We start from the raw sequence: 6,319 nt of genomic DNA on the forward strand, positions 1-6,319 counted from the left end.
ATTGTCCATATTATTTTTTTCTTGTTTCTGTTATTAAACATTGTTACATTCATCCACGTTGCTCCATGTAGTTTATCCACTGTAATTGTTCTTTACCACAATTTTACTTATCCATTCTACAGTTTTGTGTTTTTTTGTAAATTAATTATTTATTTTTGGCTGCATTTGGTCTTCGTTGCTCTGTGTGGGCTTTCTCTAGTTGCATCGAGCGGAGGCTACTCTTCATTGCGGTGCCCACGCTTCTCATTGCAGTAGCTTCTCTCGTTGTGGAGCACAGGCTCTAGGAGTGCGGGCTCAGTAGTTGTGGCTTGCGGGCTCTAGAGCGCAGGCTCCGTAGCTGTGGCACACAGGCTTTGTTGCTCCGCGGCATGTGGGATCTTCCTAGACCAGGGCTCAAACCCATGTCCCCTGCATTGGCAGGCGGATTCTTAACTACTGCGCCACCAGGGAGGTCCCATTCTACTGTTGATGGAAATTAAAACTGGGTCCATTTTGAGGCTCTTATGAACTGTGCTTACTCTTGACATGTCCCGTGGTTCTCATATGTGTGAGTTTCAGTCTTAGGTGTATACCCTGGGGTAGAACTGGGTGGACGTATCTTTCACTTTATGTGTCAGACTGTTTTCAAAGTCGTTGTACTAATTCACATTTCCAATGCAATGTATGAGAGTGTGCTCATTATAGAACAGTGGTGTGTGTGCTATACTCCACATAGCATCCTTCAGGGGCTGCAGAATAGGGCAGGGTAGGAGTTGGCCAAGTTCTGTGTCCCTCCCCACCCCCAGTTCATTCAGTGCAGTTGTCATGTTTTCCATATTGAACATCAGCAATCTTTTACTGGAAAAAAAGTTTGCATAACTTAAAAAGAAACAGATTGAAAATAATTGATCTGGAAGACAAATTATATACCTAAAACATTAGAGGCTCAATAAATGTCGAATGTTGAATGATGAACAAATGAATGAATGACAAAAAACACACTGAATGAATAGATTTTCAGAAATGAAGGTTATAAGAGAATATCTAGTTCTTTCCAGCTATGGCCTTTGTTCACAGGGAGATAGGCAACAGGGAAAGGTTATGTGAAGAGCAGGGATTTGTCTTTGCTTTTATTTCAATTTTCCAGTAATCCAGAGAGGAACAAAGAGAGTAGTGTGAGTTAGAGAGAAGAGAAAGAAAGAGGATAGAGACGGAGATACAGAGAAAGATGAGAGGAAGGACGGAAAAGTGAAGGAAAAGTGTAGTTCTTTTTCTCTACAAGTCATGCTCTTCCATTTTGCTGAGTAGGTTCCCAGAGCACAATCTGAAAACCAGGTGACCATCATGAACTCCCCTTTCTTGGTCTCATCACAGCTCAGTTTCTCCACCTTTGAGTTATTTTGTTCTTGATGCTTCTTGGGAGCTTGCGTTTGTGTTAGTCTGGAGTACCTCACCACATCCCATTGATCTCCCCAGCTGCCCTTTGGCAGGTCATTACAACTCCCTTAAACACAGCTACAAGAACTTACCCATGACTGGGTCTCAGGGTTCGTAAGGAGGCCAAGGGCCTCCAGAAACTGTCCCGACTCTTGATGTCCTACTTGTTGATGTCCTTCACCACAATTAGCTTGTAGGCTCTTTTAGTTCAGACAACTCATATATAAGTATATGTGCCTGCTACACACTTATATAATCCTTGATGCTATATCAACCAAAAAGGAAAACATTCAAGAATCTGGGGAGCCTTTTATTCCAAAAATGATGAACTTAAAGGAATGTGATCTTCTTAATAACATTTGTCCTCATTTTATTCAAAGTGCTTGTATAATTTAAATTCTATTGGTGATGAGAGTGGTGAGTTACCTGAAAGTAATCAATACTATCTACTTTAACTTTTCTCTTTTCTTTAAGGCTCTATTTCAAGTTCTTTCACTTGTAGGTATACACATTTTCCAATTTCAATAGAGGCTTTTCTTCTCTTTAGAAAAAACTCACATAATTTTTTAAGGTTAATATTAATATGGAATTCAAACCCCTTCATATGGTAATTCTATCATTCAAATTTATGACTGTAATTGAGAATCTTACATTATTTGATCTAAGGATAATCAAAATGAATAGAGCTATGGTCAGATCAAAGTGGGTTTTCAGCACATGCAACACCAAAACTAAATGGGGTAATTTAATACTGCCTAATATAATATTCAATATTCATGGAGCGCTTCCCTCAATTTTCTCAGACGAAGTTATTATTCTCTCTAAAGGACAAATCTGAATAAAGAAACCACCACAGATGCTATTGCATATCAGCTTTAACACCTAGAAATTCTTACCATATGTGAACCACTTTTCAAAGACATTCATTCATTCATTCTATAATCACTTGTAGAGTGCCTATTAGGCACTGTGTTAGGCAGTGAGAATACAAAAGCAAATGAAAAGAAAACAAGAAATGATTCGTCCCTTACTGATTGTTTCGGTGGCAAAGAATTGAGAAAAGAGACCTACAGGAGAAGTGAGACAATTAAAATTACTAAATAGTGGGATACATGCTATGATTGAGGTAAGTGGAAGGTAAAATGGGAATTTGTGGGTAAGGAGAGCATATGGCAATGATGGGTGAGATTTGGGAAGACTTCCTAGAGCAGCTGAATCTGAAAAATAGTAAGACCCAGGCAAAGGTAGACTGCAAGGATTCCAAACAGAAGTGGGCAGGAAATGCAAAAATCCAGAAGTAAGCAAGAGCATCTTGTGGTTCTAGAATTGCAAGGGGCTTACTATGACTAGAGATTATATGAGAGCTGGAGAATGGTAAGAGATGAGGCTGGAGAGATGAGTAGATACCGTATCATATCATCATAAAAGACACCTGTAGGCCATTGTAGTGGGTTGAGGAGTATTCCCCCCAAAATTCATATTTACCTGGAACCTCAGAATGTGAGGTTATTTAGAAATAGGGTCTTTGCTGATGTAATTAGTTAAGGATCTCAGATGAAGTCATTCTGGATTTAGGGTGGGCCCTGAAACCAGTGACTGGTGTCCTTATAAGAAGAGGAGAGGACTCAGACACACAGAAAAGAAGGCCATGTGAAGATGAAGGTAGAGTTTGGAATGATGCAGCTCAAGCCAAGGAACGCCAAAGATTGCCAGGAGTCATCAGAATCTAGAAAACGGTGAGGAAGTATTCTTCCCAAGAGATTTCAGAGGAAGCATGGCCGTGCCAACATCTTGATTTTGGACTTCTAGCCTCCAGAACTGTAAAAGAATAAACTTCCATGGTTTTAAGTCATGAAGTTTGTGGTAATCTGTTACATCAGCCCTGGGAAACTAATATAGTCATAATAAGGAGTTTGAATTGACCTACAGACACCTTGACATGTCAGGTGTCAGCCTTGACATGTTCTATGAAAAGATTTAAGTAAAGAAGTGATGTTATCATATCGGTGCTTTAAAAAGGTCACTCTGGCTGCAGTGTAGAGGATGGATGTGAAGAAAGAGGGACTGAATATAGGGACACATTGGAAGGACCTAGGAAAGGGCAGCCTTAACTAGAGAAGTGAGAGAGGGGAATGAAGAGAAGTGGCTAGATTTGGAAAATATTAGAAAAGTAGACTTGACAGAACTTCATCATTACTTCTTAGATGTGAGGGTGTGTGAAGAGTCAAAAGTCAAGGACTAACTCTCGACGTACAGCCTAGCTTTCCCACAACGCATTCGAAAAAGCATCTGTTCTCATCTACAGATCCAGCTAAGGCAGAGGACATAGGCAGACATGTTTGCACCACTTGAGTTGGGTAGGTTGGGGCAATCTGACTCTCTCCTGGTATGAACAGGGAAATGCTGTTGTGAGCTTTCCCTGAAAGGTTATGCTGGATTGGTGTTAGTCTTAGTGAGCCATATATTAGCAGAAAAATCTAGTTCACAGAGGGAGGAAACAGATGAAAGCCAAAAAAATAAAAACTTAAAAAAAAATTCAAGTGAACTTGGGAGATAGAGATTTTGAGGAGATTCCTTTGAGACCTGATTATAATTCTTATAAATGCCTTCCATGAAATTATCCTTAAGCATATGATAAATCTTCTTTTTACTTGCAATATCGAGTGGCTTTTCTGTTTTGTAATCATACTATCTCATGCCGTCACATCAGATCTCTGGCATGGATAACTGGATAGATGGCAGTATCATTTATCAAGAGGGAAGGATGGGAGGAAAAACAAGTTTTGAGGAAAAATGATGAGTTCAGACTTGGACATTTTGCCTTTGTGGTGCCTCTAGGACATCTAGGCAAGTCCAGTGTGGACACAGAAGACCTCATCAGAATGTTTTGGACCAGAGTTCAACTCTGGAAGCCATCTCCCGGTAAAGATTAATTGGTGCCATTGTCTTCCAGGGTAAGTGGGAAAAGAAGGCTAAGGACAGTGGGAAGTCTGACATCTGAAGGACTTCTCTATTCCAGAAAGGAAGAGGAATCTGCAGAGGAGGCTAAGAAGGAATGGCCAGAAAAGTAGAAGAATAATCAGGAAAAGTGTGAGGGTGGGGTCCAAGAAAGTGGAGAAAGGAAAGCATTTCAAGGAGGTCAAGAGCATCAGATGCTGTGGTGAGTGCACTGTTTTTCAGCAAGGAAGAAACCGCTGCTGACTTTCGCAAGAGGAGATTTGGGGAAGTAATGGGAGTGGAGGAAAGATTATGAGTGGAAACAATAGATTATGTTTTCAGTGGGCTGGCTGTAATGAGAAGAAAAGACATACAGAGGTAACTAGAAGGGAACATAGGATAAAGGGAGGTGTCTGTTCGACTAAGATGGGAGAGACTTAAGCCTGTTGACAGACTGAAGGAAGTCAGTTGATAGAATTTAATGATAATTGAGAATCATTCATTAATGACCCAAGGTCTGTAGGAATGTGGGAGGGATAGATGCAATGCCTAGTTGAATAATTACCAACTTTCACTGTGGTGAGAGGGAATGGGAATAGGGTTTTTTAAAAAAGGCAAGAATGCGGACACGCATCCTCCGCCGTCCGCAGATGGCGGCGCGGGTGCGGGCGCGAGGCCCGGGCCGGGGGCGCCCCCGGGGCTGGAGGCGGGCCTGCAGAAGCTGGCGCTGCGGCGGAAGAAGGTGCTGGGCGCCGAGGAGATGGAGCTGTTCAAGCTGAAGCAGGCGGCGGGCGACGCCATGGACCCCGACGTGTGCAAGATCCTGGTGGACGTGCTGAACCTGAACGTGGTGCCCCTCGCCGTCTTCCAGATGCTCAGTGCATGTGCGCCGGGCAGAGGCTGGCGAGCGAGCCCCAGGACCCCGCGGCCGTGCCCCTGCTCACGCCCGGCGTGCCTGAGACCCGAGGGAGAAACAAAGGCAGCGGTGCCCTCGGCGGCGGAGGCCCGGCGCTTACAGAATGCGGCGTCCGGGAAGGATCCAGCCAGAGGATGCCCCGCCAACCCAGCGCCACCAGGCTGCCCAAGCGGGGCGGGCCGGGGAAGAGCCTCACGCGGAGCAGCACCTGAGCGGGAGGCCTCGCACGGGCCCACCGCGGGCCTCCAGCCTCGCAGGCAGGCTGCTCCTCCCGTTGGTAATAAACCTCTTCGAAAACCTGAAAAAAAGAAAAAAAAAGGCAAGACTGCAGATAAATTTGTTGACGAGAGGTAAAAAGCAGCGGAATGTTTTCCTGATGATTTCTAAATTGGGTCTGGATAGTAAAATTAGGTACTAGAAGTTGAATCTGTGCAGAGGAAACGAACCAGAAAGGTAATTTGGAACTATAAATTACCTAAGAAATTCCCTACCCACCCTCCAGACTAGCTCCAAACGTGAAACAAATGTGAGTACTTGGAATCACTTAGGAAGTGACCTATAGAAGGGAAAATAACTTCTGGGGTCGCCAAAAATATATATAAACCTAAACTGGCTCTTTGTAAAGATAAATTAAAATACAAACACAGATGCACACACACACACCCATATATACACATACATATGTATACACATACCACTTTAAAGTTTGAAAAAGGAGATATGGTAGAAGTCAGAAGAGTTATACAAGAATATTTTGTGCACTCCATGGTAATAAACTGAAAATCTAGAGGGAAGGAATTTTTTCTAGCAATATATAAATAACTAAAAGTTAAAAAAACTCCAAATACCAATATCATAGGAAGTATTGGACAACTTAAATCTACTGCTTAAGAAAACGTACCAGCCTCTCTTTTCTATTTGAACTGTGTTTTAGGGTAACTAAATAGTTGATAAGGGAAGATTCTTAGTTGAGGAATTTTAGTTACTAAATGCAGAAGGAATGATAGAATAAGAAAGTCACCATTTTTGTAAACCCTAATGAGACAGTGG

At 42.5% G+C, this 6,319-nt stretch overlaps 1 pseudogene; it reads left to right on the forward strand.

Moving 5' to 3' along the window:
- The first annotated feature begins 4,942 nt into the window (after positions 1 to 4,942).
- Positions 4,943 to 5,569, forward strand: LOC113617689 (mitotic-spindle organizing protein 2-like; annotated as a pseudogene).
- The last annotated feature ends 750 nt before the right edge of the window (positions 5,570 to 6,319 follow it).

The sequence above is a fragment of the Aethalodelphis obliquidens genome, unplaced genomic scaffold (assembly GCF_003676395.1).
Source record: "Aethalodelphis obliquidens isolate GAN/ISIS:26980383/991018 unplaced genomic scaffold, ASM367639v1 scaffold4, whole genome shotgun sequence".
Lineage (NCBI taxonomy): Eukaryota > Metazoa > Chordata > Mammalia > Artiodactyla > Delphinidae > Aethalodelphis > Aethalodelphis obliquidens.